The sequence below is a fragment of the Octodon degus genome, unplaced genomic scaffold, assembly GCF_000260255.1.
Source record: "Octodon degus isolate 3935 unplaced genomic scaffold, OctDeg1.0 scaffold00228, whole genome shotgun sequence".
NCBI lineage: Eukaryota > Metazoa > Chordata > Mammalia > Rodentia > Octodontidae > Octodon > Octodon degus.
The window spans coordinates 1,858,285-1,876,661 of record NW_004524804.1 but is presented as its reverse complement, the minus strand read 5'-3'; positions in this window follow the sequence as shown (position 1 = coordinate 1,876,661).

Genomic DNA, 18,377 nt, shown 5'->3' with positions numbered 1-18,377 from the left:
GCCCCCAGTTCCCCTCCCTCCTAAAGAAATCCCTGAGCCACGTCCCTCACATCTCTGCATGTCTTTTGCAGCATTCTCACATGCACAGCTCGTAGCCTGTCCAAATGGAATTCATCGTCTTCCCCAACAGGAGTCCGACCCTCCAGGCCCCCTAGCTGTGTCAGGGAGTGCTCACCCTGCTGCTCATTCCGGAGCATTTCATGGCGCACGTGCATCTTCCACGTTCTACAGGTTCTCAGCTTACGCGTGCAGCCCAAACGAACACCGCGGTGAGTATTCACTGTTAAAATATGAAAGCAGCAGCTGCCACTCTGGTCATCCACTAGCTCTTTTCTAAGCTTGTTGTGCGTATTTTATCCAAAACTTTCAAGTCAGTTGAAGAAAAAATTATACCCATTCTGAGCTCCAAATTGCCAATGTAGAATGTTTAGAAGGCTCTCTGTCCCAATTTAATTGTAGAAAAAATACACTATACTATGTTTAAACTTAAAAATAAACATCAAAAATGGCAAATGCTATGTTACTAATTTCTCCTTGTTCACTGAAAAGAAAAGCCTGTCCTGGTACTCCTTGGAGAAATTTTAACCCATATCTTGTAGCCACTCTGAGGAACAGCTTTGAAGATAACCATTATGCAGTGTATTAACTACTGTTATGTTCTCTCATTTTGTTGTGAAATTTTGTTTTATTTTTCCATAAAGTAAAAAATGGAAAATGGATAAAAGAGATAAATCTAAATATGTAATCAAAATAACTGAAGCAAAGCAATTTGACAGCAATTAAAAGCAAACCACAAATTGTGAAAATAGTGCAACAAGTAGGGCCTTTCAGGTGACCTCAGAATCCTTCCTCTCTTGCCTGGTCTGTTGAGAGGAATCTGTGAAGATGCACTACAGGATTTGATGGAAGCGTGAAATGTTGGTGAGCCAGTGACACGCACACCACCTCATGGTGACAAAGGGTGGAATCAGCCGTGGGGGCTGCCCTGTGAGGCTGCAGCCCACCCAGTCTGGAGGAGGCTACTCGTCACGTTTCTGCAGGAAGACAGTGGCTGCAGAGCCAATCTCATAGGAACTCCCTGGCCCTGGCAGTGTGACCAATGGCATGCAGCCCTGCCAAAGACATGGGTTGAAGAGAACTTCAGTAATGAGAACTTCAGTAATGCAGCCCACCCAGTCTGGAGGAGGCTACTCGTCACGTTTCTGCAGGAAGACAGTGGCTGCAGAGCCAATCTCATAGGAACTCCCTGGCCCTGGCAGTGTGACCAATGGCCTGCAGCCCTGCCGAAGACGTGGGTTGAAGAGAACTTCAGTAATGACAAAGGTGAGCATGGGGGAGAGCGTGGGCTTCAGGGGCTTACCCAGGGTTGCAGGGAGAAGCTCCTCTGAACCAAAGGGGCGACACCTCTGAGGATGTCTTAAAAATCACTAGAAAAAGCATCAGAAGAGGCTTGAACTTGTAACTACAAGAATAAGTAATACTTATTGCTATTCAAATATCTCATTTGTTTCTATAACCTTCTGAGGCATAGGGAACCACTAGATGTGCCTAAACACACATCAGCATATTTAAATATAGCTGAAGAACAATTCACAGAAAAAGAAGTCTAAAATTGTGTGTAAGAGTGCATGAAAGTGGTTAATACTGTGTGATGCTAGATTGGCTTTTCATTTATATTAATTTTCTGGAACTATGTTAAAATCTCTTGCTTTTTTGTTTTTATCTTGTTAGACCATAAACTTCTTCAGAGGAGAATTTAGTAATTTTCAGTGAATATGTACATAGAATAAATACTTAAGTTTTATTCTAAACGAAAGAAGACTTTTTCAAAATAAAAGTAATATATTCAGATTTGTGAGTTTTATTGATCCTATGATGCTGAATAATATCAAAAGAGTTTATCAAAAATTTCTCTTCCTTCAGTTGACAATAGTTTCCTTAATATCAGAAAATCAAGTGGCAGTTGACAGGCAGGGTTGGCTGCATAGGACAGGAAGAATCTGAGGTCTGCTGCAGACAGATAACAAGCAAAACTTTGCACCCGAAACACGGAAGGCTGAAGAAAGCAATCATGAGACCAGATGCCGGTGGCGGCCTCTCCGCTCTCGCTGTGCACCACGATTCTGTCTCATACATTTAGGCTTATGAGCTTGCGTTTGAAGGGGAGCGCCGGCTTCAGGGCCTGAGCTCTTCTGGCTGCTTGCGAGACTTCGTCCTGGGTTCCAAGACGCACAGCAGGGAGGCTGCGGCCTGCGGAACACGACCGGAGCCCTGTGGGGCGAGCCCCAGAGCAGGCCGGAGCAGAGGCCCAGGCCAGGGCTACCAGCTGAGGTCTCCCGAAGAGGATCTGCCGCCGCGGTGGTCAGATCTGCAGCGTGGCAGAGAAAGTGTGATCGCGATGTTGGTCGAAGAACGCACAAAAAATAAATGCTTGATCTAGATTTTGGCAGGAATCTTCAAATTTCAAAACTAAGCTTTCATAGAACTTCACATTTCAACTAGAAATGAAACTATCAGAGCTGCTGAAAATTGTTAATAAACACGATAAACCAGGGGTGGGGAGACCAGGAGTGGTGAGACCAGGGGTGGGGAGACCAGGAGTGGTGAGACCAGGGGTGGGGAGACCAGGAGTGGGGAGACCCAGGGGTGGGGAGACCAGGAGTGGTGAGACCAGGGGTGGGGAGACCAGGAGTGGGGAGACCAAGGATGGGGAGACCAGGGTGGGGAGACCAGGGGTGGAGAGACCAGGAGTGGGGAGACCAGGGGTGGGGAGACCAGGAGTGGGGAGACCAGGGGTGGGGAGACCGGGAGTGGGGAGACCGGGGGTGAGGAGACCGGGGTTGGGGGATACCGGGGTTAGGGAGACCGGGAGTGGGGAGACCGGGAGTGGGGAGACGGGAGTGGGGCGCTGGTCCGTCCTCATCTCTCCCTGACTTCGGAGGAAATACTTGGCTTGTATTTCTTTTCCGTAGCTCACAGACCCCGCATTTAGAAGCACAGACCTCGATGTATTTTATAAAAATGAAGAATATTTATTTGAAAACCACGTCGCAAGCTTTTTCCTAAAAGGTATGCGTTAGTGTAGCCGAGGACAGAATCCTTAGACATTGCGAGTGTCTAAGTGTGCTAAGTGATTCGGAAGCAGGCGGCTGCGGATCCTTGCTGCAGGCACTCAGCTTCTCTTTCGCCGGTCCCCTCATTTTTAGCGTGGCTGCCACTGTAATTTACCCAGTGTGAGAATGGGTTTCTATCTCTGTGCGCGCGCGCGCACACACACACACACACACACACACACACACTACTTCTCACTTGAAACTTTTAGCAGGACAAGCATGGGAAGAATTATATTTATTCAGAGAATGTCAGGAAGAGAGATAGCATTCTAAGAAATTTTGACTATAGTAAATAAATTATTTGCCTTTATTACTCTGAAATATTTTTTCACATTTTTTAAAAGGCATGCATTTTTCTGCCTAAAGTAGAGATACATATGGACACATAATTTTATATGTATATTTAAATATATGAATGCATATATGTGTGTTTTAGTGTATGTATTTAGCTTTCAGAATTTACATAGTGACATTTTTACATTTAAAGCTGAGCCCACTAAAATCCTGCTTCTGGTGGAAAAAATTTTAGGGTTTTTAACTTTTTTAGGTTGTTTTGATTTTCTTGAGGTTTTTCGGGGTTGTTAAGTTCCGGACCGGCCCATTGTTCCATTTGCATTGTTAAATCATCTGATCTGTTCTGGATTGCTTAAGTATTCTTTATCATGCAACTTTATAATAGTTTTGCATTCTGAATGTTGAAGATGTTTTTAAATCATGACCAGATTGATGCGTGTTGCCATCTAGCACCTTTGTCATTAGCTCGTATTTCTTATAGGATCCCTTGACCTAAATTTTAATGACTAAGAGTGTTAAGAAAATTGATGGAAAGCCATAAAGCTGCTGAATTTTAATGAGATTTATAATATAGAAGTCTTTATTCCCAAAGTGGTGGCTCCAGTCATACTGGGCATCTTTTTAAGGAACTTGGTAGAATTTTTAGGCATTCAAAGAGGTATGAACTAAGTCACTGATAATTTAATATTTTTGACCAAAAATTATGGTTTTTGGAACAAATATATGTGCTATTGCATGAAATTAAAAATTAAAATTGACATGCAGATGAGTATTATGCAGATATAAATTAGTGCCAATTCAATGGTGGTGTGTTAATACAAATTTTTACTATATCAATCGTTCAATCATTTAAATAATTATTATATAAATTAGTACAGATTTCCTGATGATATTCAGAAAAGTCACCACCAAACTGAAAGCTCAGATTCTCCAGTTGCTCTGAATCTAGCAGTTTTCCTCACTGAGATACCACTCCAATGCTCACAGCCTGAGGAGGAAGAGAGGTGGTTTTGGTGTATGGGGTGTACAGCTGTGCTCTGTGCTCTATGGCTCCAGGCAGGCACAGGCCAAGGAAGGGCTCATGTCCTGTGCAGAGACAGGAGCAGGGAGGAACACAGCCTCTCACTGGCTGTGTGAGTGCTGCTGGGATTACGGGTGTGAGTGCTGCTGGGATTATGGGTGTGAGTGCTGCTGGGATTATGGGTGTGAGTACTACACCTCCTCTGGCGGATAGCTTGAATGAAACATAAGGGAGACAGCCTTGCTCTCTGTAGTCATTGTTGCTCCTCCCTTTTGCTCTTGCTGTTTTTCTGTCTTCCACTGCCATGAACTGCTGCTCTCTGCCATGTGCCCCTCTGCCTTGGAGCCAGCTAAATATGGACTGAAACCTCCAGTAACTGTGAGCTAAGGAAACCTTTCCTTCCTTCATTTTGGGAGTCGGTGTTTTGTCCCAGAAAGAAGAGAAAAGTAACTGAGACAGGCTTGAAATTTCAAGATCATCTTGTCTTCTTAATGAGAAAACGCTTCTGAGTGAGGCTTTCTGGTGACCGCTAATGTTGATTAAACACTCTAATCCTCCTATTTTGCAGATCCGTAAGGGTTTCTCTTGACTCTCTCTTGTACAAAACAGGGGATCTAATGAAGCCTGTGCAGGCCTCGGAGTAATTATTACTTACAGTCTGAGTGTATTTCAGTTCCAAGCCATTTACATTTATATGCTGAGACTAAATGATTAATGTGGATTTTTATACATTTTTACATTTAATTTTTCAGTGTAATGAAACTATAAATTTCAGGCTCTCAGAATCTTCTAATCTCTTATTTAATTCTTATGTAATTGAGAACAAGCTTTTAATATAAATGGGAGGACTTTCTAAATTTAAATTTATTAGCTGTTTATGCATAGTAATGTCTTTAAAGCAAAATACTGGACTGATGTTTAGGACATGAAAATAAATTTGAAAAAAATAAGGTTTAGAAATTCACAGTAATATACTATTTTTACTCAGTTGAGTCCCTTTATATGGCCATTTCAATCTAATTCAACCTTCTCATAAAAAGATAGTCATTCAACGTTTATCACTATAAATAAAAGTGGTTAAAATTCTCCACTCCTCACTAAGTCAATTATAATAAAATGTAGGACTTCCTCACCTTAGCAAGAAGGGTCGCATTAAATGATTTCTTTCCATAAAATTGGGGGAAAAAAGCATAGACTTATTCCAAAGCTTTTTACACTTCTGATTTTTACTTCAACTGCTAATGTATTTGTGTTAAACTTATACTTGATATACTCATTTAGTGGATTTTTAATTTTTTTAATTCAACTTAAGGGTCACAACAAAATTGGGTAGAAGTGCAGTTTCCTGCAAGTACAGAGCTGTTCTCCCTCTGAACACCCCCCTCCGCATGACCGTGTTATAGCCGTAAGCTCACAGTGACGCATCGTGCCCCGCTAGCTTCCGCAGCTTCAGCAGGGGTCACCACTCCCACGGGACACCCAGTGTGTGGGTGCGCAGCCAGCGCAGCAGCGGGGCGGGGCGGGGCGGTCGCAGTCTCCCTACCGTGGACGTCTGCCTCCCCGGCCCGCTGGCTTCTCCCTCCCTGGTCCTCTAGGCTCCACCAATCTGTTTCATATCTTTACATTTGTTTGTTCCCATGAGTCCCATATTTGAAAGTATATGGTAGAGGGCCTTTGGAGATTGGATTCCTTTATGGGATGGCTTGAAATTAAGTTCCTCCGTGACAATCCCCGTGATTCCTGGCGGCACTGATCTGCATCACCACCAGTAGGAGAGGAGACGGAGTCCTACAGCTCCACGTCGTCGCCAGCATCTGGCATCACGGCGCCGGTTCAGGCCGTTCTAGTCGAGAGACGCCGCAGCCTGCTGTCGCTTTAGTCTGTACCTCGCTACTGACACAGCGCTGAGAGGACCTTCATGGGCTTATCCGCCGCGTGCGTCACTTCCTTGATGAGGTGTCTGTCTGTGGCTGCAGAACATTTTCACTAGTCCACGGTACGACACACAGTGGCCCTCTCAGCGTGGCGTGTGGTGCCCGCATCAGTGTTGATTGTGCTAGTGCTCCGCTCGCCTGATCTCTTCCCGGTGAAGCCCTTGTTTTCTCTCAAGTGGCCCACGTGTTGGGTTCTCGTATTACAGAGGCAAGGCGACTGGTCACTCTGTGGCTGACCTGTTCAGATGGTGTCACGGCCCCCAGACCCGTTCGCTTTGCTTTCTCTAAAGTGTACAGCCTCACTGTTGATGCCTGCACTGCTTAGGAGCTCGCTGGCTCTAGCCCAGCACTTGGCCCATTTGTAGAGGAATTTCTGCTATTCATTTGTTTGCTCAAGTACATAGTCTATAAGATTCTGATCTTTTAGGGTACATGATGGCTTCCGTAATGAAGAAGTATATGGTATATCTAGGTGAATATTTCTTACACGTTTTTGAGAATGTGCATTCTGATGTTGTCAGTTGGGTTTAGGTTGTATGAAAGTTGGTTCAAACTGGTTGATAGTGTTAGTACAGTTGTTAATTCTATTACTGCTGAGGGAAAAGGTTTAAGTCTACTTAGTGGTCATTTATTCCTTCTTTGCTTTTATTTTTAGTCAATTTTTTTCTTTTTAAAAAAAATTAACAAGTTTGGGCTAGGGAGATAGCTCAGCAGTCTAAGCACCTTCCTGGCAAGAGCGAAAATCTGGGTTTGATCCCCAGTACCACAAGCCATGCAGGCCTCCGAAACTGGGCATGGTGGCGCACACCTGTAATCCCAGCACTGGGGAGGCTGAAACAGGAAGATCACTATGAATCTGAACTGCGTAGGGAGTCCCTGTACCAAATAAATGAATAAAAGATTAAAAGAAATAAATTCACACATTTTATTTGAACAGTTTAGATATAGATAATTACTGAATTCCTAATATGGAATTTGTATTGATACATGATTTCGGTCTTGATTCCGCTTTTCTCCCATTCCTGTCTCTTTTCAAACCCCCTTATTTTTTTCTTTTTTCTACACATGATTCAAATACATCATCTTAATTTCTCAGCAATCCTCCACCGTGTGCTGCATACAGACATTGCTTCACGCGTCCATTGTTGGTGGGTATAAACCAGACGTCCGGGCTTAGCTGGTGAGAGCTGAGCCTTTGCGAGTGCGGATGTGGTGCGTCATTGGGGGCGTGCGTTACCTCTTACGGGAAGATAACCAGGAAAGGTACGGTTGGATCGAGTGGAGTTTCTGATTCTGGTTTTTGAGAAGTCTCCATGTTGCTTTTTCCAAAGTGATGGTGCTGTTTTACATACCAAAATGTATATGAGGGTATATGTAAAGATTCCTTTTTCCTCACAACCTACCATGTTTGTTTTTTTGTCTTGACAACATCTATCGCAAAGGGAGTAAGGTAGAATTTCACTGGTGTTTTGATTTGCATTTCTATAAAGGCTAAAGGCACCAAATAGATTTTCCTGTGTTTATTGATTATTTACATTTCTTCGTCAACCACACATTTCAAAATTCAGTCTTTTATTTTTGGCAGCCTAATATTTATGAATTCATAGTATATTCTTGGTCTTAGATCTTTGTCTGAGAATTAGCTTGTAAGAACTTTTCCCATTCTATTTCAGAAAATGGGAAGATATTCCTTGTTCATGGATAGGAAGAACAAACATTGTGACAATGGCCATACTCCCCAAACTGGCATACAGACCTAATACACCCTGATCAAAACACCATCTTGCAGGCCACAAGGATCTATAGGAGACAGTCTTAAAATTCATCTGGAACCAGAAAAAACCTAGAATAGCAAAGGCAATCCTGGCCAACTGAGGTAAGACAGGAGACATCACAATTCCTAACACAAAATTATACCACCAAGCTACTGTGGTTAAGTCAGCATGGTACAGGTGAAAAAAATAAGACCTGAGAATCACCGGAATAGATAGGAACATGCAGACACAGCTACAAACATGCTCAGCCACCATATATTTGACAAAAATGCCAAACATGTTCACTGGCCTCTTTAACACATGGCGTTAACATGGACCAAGAATGTACTATGAATTCATAAATATTAGGCTGCCAAAAATAAAAGACTGAATTTTGAAATGTGTGGTTGATGAAGAAATGTAAATAATCAATAATAAACCAGCTTTCCGCACTCTGAAAAATAAAAGTAAGCCAAGGTTTCTCACCATGCACTAAATTAAAGTCAAAATGGATTAAAGATCTAAACATTAAATCAGAGATACTAAATTTACTAAAGAGAAAGTAGGTAGGTTTCTTGATACATAGGGGTAGGCATAGAGCTCATGAATAAAAAACAAACTGCACAGGAAAAACTTTAAAGAATCAACAACTGGAATTTCATCATATTAAAAAGCTCTTGTGCATCAAAAGAAATAAACAACAGAATGAAAAGAAAACCCACAAACCAGGAAAAATTCTTAATCAACAGTCACTCAGGCAAAGAACTTCTCATCCAGAATATATAAAGAACTAAAAAAATCAGGCCCTAAAAATCCAAAGACCCAATCCAAAAATGAGCATATGAGATGAATACACACTTCTCAGAGGAATAAATACAAGTGGCAAATAAATATATGAAATAATGTTCAACAGCACAGGTCATTTGAGAAATGTAAATTAAAGCAACACTTAGATTCCATCTCACAAAAAATGGCTATCACAATGAAATCAACTATTAACAAATTCTGGAGAGGCTGTGGGGGCAAAGGAACACTTATCCACCGTTTGAGGGAAGGTAGACTGGTACAACCTCTGTGGAAATCAGTGTGGAGATGCTTCAAAAATACTAGGATTAGAAATCACATTCAACCCAGCTAATCCCCTTCTTGGTATTTTTACAAAAGAATTGAAAACATCACACCACAGTGATATACGTGCACCCGTGTTTATAGCAGCACAGTTTGTCGTATCTAAATCTCAGAAGCAACCCAAATGGAATCAACTGAAGAATGGATAGAAAGATGTGGTATTTGTATACAATGGAGTATTACTCCACTATAGAAAGATAACAATGAGACTTTTTAGATAAATAGATGCAACTAGAGGCCATACTCGTAAGTGACGTAAGTCAGACCCGTATGGGTAACATCATATTGTCCCACTAGTGTAAGAACCTGAAGGAGTATATAAAATCTAAAAGCTGCAACAGCTGCTGTGGAAGAGAAAGATGCTGCACAAAAGCTGTACCATGAAGACGAGGGAAAGGAGAAAAGAAAGGAAAGGTCTCGTGTATTGTATGCATAGGACAGCTAAGATGATTGTACTACTAGATTCTGTTGGGTTTTTTGGAGGTAGCAGTTAATGATTAAAATTTTCACTTTGACCAGTTTTACACACTTCTATCTGATAATTTCAGCAACTACACTGAAAACAACAATGTATAATATAACAACCTCTGCTGAATACCTATCATCTTAGGGTTTTGTTTTGACATTGTGTATCATGTCTAATGTTTATCTGTTATTTTTGTTCTTTCAAATAAAAAAAGAATTTTAATCTTCTGTATCTCTACACTGTTGATTGTTTCTTTAGTAATGCAGATGATTCTATTTGAATACAATCTCCTCTACTCATTCTCAGTATTTTTTCCAGTACAATTTCTCTTCAAAAAGCCTTTTCAGATGTCTGTATCTAGAAGGCTTTTACCAATACCTACCTCTTCTTCCAGCAGACTCAGTATGTGATACATTTTATTTTATGTAAGTACAGGGAGAAAAACAGAGAGCAGAATGCATCCTTGGTACAGGGGTGGTAGTGCACTCCTGCAATCCCAGCATTCAGGAGGCTGAGGCAGGGAGGCTGCCCTGCCACTGGTTTGAGGCCAGCCTGGGCTGCATAGTGAATTGAAGGCCAGCCTGAGCCGTATAGTCAGGCCATGTCTTTTCAAAAAACGTCATTACTCTCCATGTGGATGACCAGCTTTCGCAGCAGCACTTGTTAAAAAGGCTGCTTTTCTCTTTGTATATTATTTGCTCCTTTGTTGAAAATCAGCCAGCTAACATGCTTGGCTTGTTTGCGCACCCTCTCTTATCCCTCTGCTCGGTGTGTCTGGTTTCATGCCAGTACTCTGCCCTCTCTGTCACTGAGGATTGTGCCGTAGCTTGAAGATGGATTGGGGTACTTCTTGCCTTGCTCTTTTGATGATTTCTTTCTTTGGCTATTTTGGATCACTTCTGACTCCTACATTTTGCAATTTCTTTTAGATCTGTAAAAAAAAAAAAAAAAAAAAAAAAAAAAAAAAAAAAACCTTGATGGTATTTCAATGAGGATTGTGTTAAATATATACATCATTTTTGGAAATATAATCACATGATGACATTAATTTAACCTAGACAAGGGCCCAGAATGTCTTCTTTGTTTTAAAGAGTGCTTCAGTGTCTTTTTGTAGAGCCCCATAGTTTCCTAAAGGCAGGACTGCACTTAGTTGCCTAAGTCAACCCCAAGTAACGTAATTCATTTAGGCAGTTGTCAGTGGGATCGTCCTCCTGATTTCTCTCTCAGTGGGTTCATTCTTCAACTTTTTTTAGTACTGGGATCAAACGTCAGACCTTCTGGTCGCTAGGTGGGTGCTTATGTTACTCCCGGCCCTCGGTGGGCCCATTCTTGCTCCTTAGAAGCAGCATTGATTTCTATGTGTTTATTCCATATCCTCCCACACCGCTGAGTTTGTTTTTATTTTCATTTGTTGTTGTTGTTTTCTAAGAGTCCTCCACTGGAGACTTTGGGTTTTGTTTGGTTTGGGGGAGGTTAATCCTCTCTTAAAGAGTCACATCATCTCCACAAGTGCTTCTGGCCTTTGGTTTTCTCCTATGGATTCCTCACGGATCATTCTGGGGTAGTTGAGCGCATTTCTGTCTCGTTTCTACGGCTCGTCTTGCTTTGGCGTATGTGTCTGAGGGCTGAGGTGTGATAGAGCACAGGAGCAGGTTGCTCACGCAGACTCAGTCTCCTGGGCCAGGAGTGCACTGCGGGTGTGGCTCATGTTGGCATTTGCCTCTGCCCAGATCACCCACCTCTGCCACTGTGAGGAAGGGTGCTGCAGTGTCTTTGGCCCCTTCCTTGGGGCCACAGTGACGTCCAGACACAAAGACCAACCGTACATTGGCACTCAGTAAAAATGAATTCATAACAACAACATTGTCACCCTGGCAACAGCAACAAAGTGAGCAGAAGTAAAAGGGTCAGAGACAAATTAGAACTGTCTTAACCTGAGAACGAATAAGAGCTACCACAGCACCACTTTTGCAACAGAAAAAATGGTCTGTAATTATAACACAGACATAAATATAAACCCAACACTGACTTACAGTAGACAGCAACTAAATGTGTCAACCGTTATACTACCAATAGTAACAAAAAGGCTTCAATGACAGGAGCGCAGAGTAAAGCAAGTATGTAGGTAGTGATGGTGCTCAGTGGTAGCACTAATAAGGGCAGAAGGGGCCGGGAATGGAACAGTGAAATTTGGAAAGTAAAGAGGAGGACTGCAAGAGAGAAAGTGAAACAAAGATCTGATTAAGGAGAAAGGAAACAAGTATAATTAGATGAAAGTAACATAAAGGAACAAACAAGACAAAAGGTAAATGGAGAAAAATATAGGCCAAAAGCAAAATAAAATGATAAAGGAAACAGGCAACAGAAAACAAAGCTCAATGAAGAAAAACGAGTAACATCCTCTGAGACTTAGCACGAGCGCACCTTTCTAGGTTCTGCGGCGTCAGCATCCACCGTTGTGCAGGACACTGAGTTGCTACTAGGACTTGCCCCGTTTCCGGAGCCCTGCCTCACCGTCCCTGTTAGTGTGGCCTGCCCTGGGGCTGTGTCCATGACGGTGGTCCCAGTGTCTGTGTCCTGCCGTGGCACACTGCTCTGCCTTGGTTGGAGTTGACATGTCTTTGCGGTGCCCCCTCACCCCGCAGGCCACTCTGCCATATACCCCAGGCTTTAGCAGCTGTGCAAGCCAAGGCACATCCCTGGGCAGGCTGCTAGGTGGGGCATCCAAGCAGCCCAGTCAGCTGTGTGAGGCTGTGTGTGTGTGTGTGTGTGTGTGTGTGTGTGTGTGTGGCAGTCCACTGGACTTAATGCCAGCACTTTCAGACCCAGTTTCATTTGAAAACCATTCACAACTGGCTTGCCTTCTCAGCTTGGCGGCAGGGGGGACCCTCTGTGTGCTTCCTGGACTGACCTAGAGCCCTCCCGGTGGCCTGGGTCTGGCCCGTGGCCTATTCACGGGTTTCTCTTGTGGCTGTTTCCTCCCAGTCACTGTGGAAGGGTGGCAGCAGAATCCTAGAGGTGAATGTGTTCTGTAGCTCAGCCTTACACAGCTAACCGCTTCCCACAGGGTCCTGGTCGTCCTCTCAGATGCTGTGGACCCTTCCCTGGGCTGTGCTCCCAGTGCTGCCCGCTGTGCAGGAGGCACACTCCAGAGAGAGGCCATGTGCTGGGGCTGCAGTTTAGGACGACTTGGCCTCACCCAGGCTGATACTGCCAACTGAGCCACCGCTTCTCCCAGGAGCTCCCGGCTCTCTCTGAGCTTGTTGCTGTCGCTGCGCCCACTCCCCGTGAACTGCACTGCGATTTCCAGGAGGCTTCACCATTTGTCCACGGTGTGCTGTTTCGCCAGCTTCTCTGTGGCTTTTTCTTTCCTGTCAGCTCCTGATTCCTGGAGATGTGCTTCTCTTCATTTACTCATCAAAGAATGGCCTAGAAGCCTTGGGTCCCCGTACCCGAGGGTGTGTCCATTGCTGTCACGTTCTGCCTCTCCTAATCCCTGCAGATCTCTTTAGTGAGGCTCCACTCCCCAGGGATGCCGTCTTCCATCGTGTGCTTGTGTTTATGCACATCTTAGCCTGCCTGTCTCAGTAGGGACACTGCACTGCTGGAATTGACCCCTAATGCTAGTTAGCACTAGCCGATCCAGCCACAGCTCAGACTTGTGCTTTAACTTTTGTCTTAAGAATTGAATGTTTCTTTCAGTCACCTATGAAAACATAAACTACTACTCAAATGCAGGCTGAGGTACATGGATACAGAAGGAAAAGAAAGGGAAAGAGTAGAGCAGAAAAGAGAAAAATAAAGAACAAAGGGATAGCATAAAGCCCCCAGTGCTGTCATACCTGGAGTGCAGGGTCTGCAGAGAGGGGAATCCTGGCAGCGCTGGCGGCTGAGGGAAGCCGCAAGAAGCTCGGAACCGCTAATGGAGCGCCCGTTTGGGCCCTTCTATGGTTGTAGCGCGGGTCTCCGGCTAGTCGGTGGAATGCGCTCTTAGCTCAGAGCTGTGCTTGCTCTCGGACTCAGCTCCACACCCACAGACAACTCCCACACATCCGCTGGAGGAGGGGAAGAAAGAAAAAGAAGAGAATAGAGGAAGAACAAGAGAAAAATGAAATCAAGGAAAACCAACAGCCAACAGTTACAGAAGACAGGACTGCCACGCCTTTAGCCAGTTCTGCAGTCAGAGTTCAACCCATGAGCCCTTCGCCTGTGTTCACGAGTGGGGCGCTCTGGTTTGTGGGGGAAGGGTGTTGCGGGTGGGCTCTCTTTTGGAGCTCTGCGCGCACAGAGCGTCGCTGTACAGGGGGCGTCCTCCTCACCCTCCGGCGTCCGCTGAGCAAGGCCCGACCCGGGCCCCTCTGTCCTAGCTGGTATGGAGGCGGGGCTCCAGAAGGACCTTGAGCCTCCCTGCGCTCTGAGCCACGCTCTGCTTGACTTTGCTTTTGCCTCTGAGCAAGGTTTGGCTTTGGACTTCTCGCGGTCAGGGCCCTGGATGTGTGGGCGGGAGCAGTTGGCCAGCACCCCGCAGTGCACCGTGGCCCTTCCTCGTCGCGCGGTTTCCCTCTCCATGCTCCGCTCTCCAGCTCATGGCCCGGGTCCCGCCTGTGGTGTGCAGTGCCCCACGAGCCCTGACCAGCACCCCGTGGGCTGGGAGAGGCGAGCGCGGGCCCGCCCCCACGGCTCGCCCAGGCCTTTCTGCACCTGGTTGCTGCCTTAATTCCCAAGCCTGGAATTCACGGATCCCTAAACCCCAGCAAGCTCGCGGTTTGAAAGTGTCCATGCCTGTTCCCAGCCTGCTGTCCACCCCTGCTCTCCGGCCTTTGTTTTCTCTGCTGGCCTGAGCTGGTGTCACTTGCTAGGGTACTCTCCCCGTGGGCAGGGTAGGACAAGCTGCCGCCCAGGTCTGGGTGCCTTTCTCGGCGGTCGATTGCCGGCGAAGTGCGAGCTCACCTGGCTCGGGGTGCAAGCAAGGGGTACAGGTGAAACGAGATTCCTTCCCTGGTCTCCTCTTCGTTGCGTCTACTTACCCAGTCCTGAAAATGAGGGTGTGCAGTAATCAGGTGAGTTTTCCTTCTTTAACAAAACCTTTAAAAGGTCCCTTTTTAGTTTATAAGAAAAGTCCCATGGTCCTATCTCAGTACACCAGCAGTTAATAATGATTGCATGGGGGACCAGAGCAGAAATAAGTTATTGATTGCATGATAACTATACAGGAAGAAAAATGGTGTGGTTCAGCTCCCAGCCCCTCCGTTTGGAAGGCTCTGTCTGTCTGGTTTCTCATTGGCAAAACCAGAGATTAATTTCAGCATTTTAGAGGGTTTCTATGAGGATCAATAAAAACAATAATAAGATGTCATTAGAACAGAACATGATTAGTGCTTCTAAAATATGGCTTAGGATGAAAGTTTGGTAATTTTAATGCATTGTGTGAATTTCATGGTAGATTACAGTATTTTGGTCATTGAAGACTTACACCTCAATTCCCAGATGCAACTCACACACATCTTTAAGACAACTGCTCCCGTCATGACTCCTCAGAAGTCTTTAACTGAAATTGAGAAAGTAGATTCTGAATATTTTGAATGTCTTAAAAAGCATTTAAATATTCTAAGGGCTGGTTTAGCTAAGGAAGTGCTAAAGCACTTGATCCTGAAAGGTTTTCATCTTGTTTTGTTGCCGGAGGCAAGTGCGGGTTGTCACTCCTGGGGGCAGTCTTTGTACTGCAGAGCTGCCCCACCAGGCTGAAAGCTTTCCTCGAGCTTCAAAATTAACAATCGTATTCTCAGCTTCTTGGGAAACAGCCCCTCGTAGGGTAGTGCTTTCGCTTGGAGACTCCGAAATGTGTTACCATAGCACACGGAAGAACTTATCTGTCATTCATGTAGAAAGCCCCTTCAGCATTCATTTCAGAAGTACACCAGCCCTTTCATTTTTTCCAAAATTTACTCTGTAATTCCAGCTTACTTTCCTTTCAGGATCTGGGAACTTCAGTTCTTCTTGGTCAGTTTGTAGAAAGTGAAAAAGCTCTCATAAAAAGTTACCACAAAAGGATACACTGAGGCGTTCCGTGCGCTGCTTTGTCCATGTGTGCAGGTTGTCCGTGTGTGCAGGAGATGCACGTGAATGGCAAGCTGAACATAACACTATGCATCTAGAAAGCTGCTTGACATTTTACATACAAGATTCCATTTTTTCAGCAATAGTTTATTTAATAATCACTATAAGTGAAGTTAAAACATAAGAACTTTCCAGATGCCAAAACCAGTAATAAGTGCAATGATAACTATTTAAAAAGTGCAAATGAAAACCATAGTAAGTCATCACTGTCTACCTGTGGATGCCTGCAGTTAGGAATCCGGCCACAGCAAGTGTCAGTGAGTGTGCGGAGCTGCCTGACCTCTAGTCTGGTGTCAGAGGCACTGCTGAGAGAGTGTGCCTGTGTGTGTAGATGTGTGTGCGCATGTGTGTCTAGGTGTGCATGTGTGCGAGCACAGGTGTGAAGGCACACTCCTGTGCTATATATAAGCGCATATCTGAGTGTGTATGTGTGCACATGTTGCTGTGTGTGCATGTGTGCACACATGTGTACACGTGAATGTGTATGTGCCCAAGCTGCCTGTTGCTCTGGAAATTTTATCTGTTTCTCCCTTCATCTTTTGCTGCACCACGACTCTCCTGTAATCTCCTCGAGCTATTGTTTGGTCATTTTCTTTTTTCTGTATTTAGGACAGGGTCTACAGGGTCTCACTACACAGATGGGACTTGTAGTGATCCTCCTGTTTTCAGCCTCCCAAGTGCTGGGGTTACAGGCGCGCCACCACACCCAGTCTCAGTCGCTGTCTCAGTGTGCCCTGGGGGCGGGGCAGGCAAAGCAGGCCCGGAGGTCGAACCCCAGCTGCTGCACTCTGCCTAAGCAGGTGTTTTCATCTGCTGAGCTATCAGACCAGTCCTTGTTTGGTCATATTTTAACTTATTCCCTTCTTCCTCCTTCTGTAAATGATTTCCAGAGTAAACTTCTTGAACTTAGAAATGTAATCGCTGTTTTTAATCATTTTAAGTTTATCAAGGCTTCTGATTTCCTTGCTCCCCATGTGGTAATTGTTGGTGAATGTGGATGTGAAATCAGCGCCAGTCAATGCTTCTGCTTACTAACAATAAGCTTGCTCACATGCGCCGCCAATCCCAGGACAGCGGCGCTGAGACCGCAGGTCGTCGTTTTAGGTTTGCCTGCTGTTCAACTCAGTTCATGCAGGCTCAGATTCGTGTTTACTTTGAAGCCTACTATCATATACATCTGTACATATGCAATTCCATGTGTATTTAACAAATACAACTCTTTGACATTTTTAAGTGACTAATTCTGTAATGTTTCTTGATTTGAGGGCCTAGTTTAACAGACATGAACCCACAATTTTTATAACATATCTTTTCCCACTTTTTTGCGGGGGGACTGGGGATTCAACTCAGGCCCTTGAGCTTGCCAGGGAAGCTCTTATTCTACTGAGCCAACTCTCAGGTCCCCTATTCCCACATTTTTGTCAAACTATTTGTTACTTGATACTTAAATTTTTTCATTAAAACAAAAATAACTGTTAAGCATCACTTTCTAAACAATCTGAGAAGTTATCTCCCTTTTACAGAGTAGCAGATATTATCAGATACATCTGTGATGTTGGAAATAATTTAAGATTCTGAGAACTTTAAATGTGGATAGTATAACTGGGGAACTTTCCTTATTACATAATTTATTTATTTTTTCCATAATTTTATTGATAGACAAATAGCAATGAGACAGTATCAAATCAAATTGGGATGACAGTTTCAATTATTAACACATTGCATATTCTCTTCCTAGTGGTTAATTGCTGTACAAGATGCACACATGATATCCTATTGACAAACACTGTTACAACAAATCCCTCTATTCATTAAGAGAATGTAACTATATATCTATCCTAACCACTTTGAATGCACAGATACAAAATTGACACTTATCTGTATCCTCTTTTTTGTTTAGTTCCGTCATTTGAATATTATAGGTGTGTTAACTCAGCTAAATATTCTAAAAGAGTCCAGTAGTCCATAATAGTATTGGGTCTTCTGCTTGACAGGCAGTGTCTGAAATTGTTGACCTGAGTCCCCTACAGCTCAACATAACAACATGGTTTTATTTCTTATACTTCATTTTTATACTTTTCTGCTGGATGGTTAAGACCAAGATAAAGCAAGACCTATGCAACAAGAGTTGTAGCTTTGGGATCTGATAAGGTCAGTGAAATCCCCTCAGGATTTTTCCTCAGATCCTGTACCTCAGATTGTAGATCCTTTGTCAGTGTCAGCCATGTGGATGAGTCACGGTCATTGCTTGGCCAATGTGCTCTCTGTGAAAGCCTGAGAGAATGTTTTCTCTCCATGTGACTCTCCTTAGGCACACTCTACATCATTGATCACGTTGCTCAGTGGCCCCATAATCTCCTTGATCAGAAAAGTTGGGACACTACTGAGTTACATGATGTTACAGTACAGTTTCTCCTGTGTCCTGAGTCTTAATTGACCTGGGAAGGCTAGGGCCAAAATGCTGGCTTTCCTTGCAGCCCTCCTTTTTCTCTAATTTTTGGTCTGCAAACTTAGGTTGTTAACCCTCCAGAGAGAAGCTCATTGTTATTA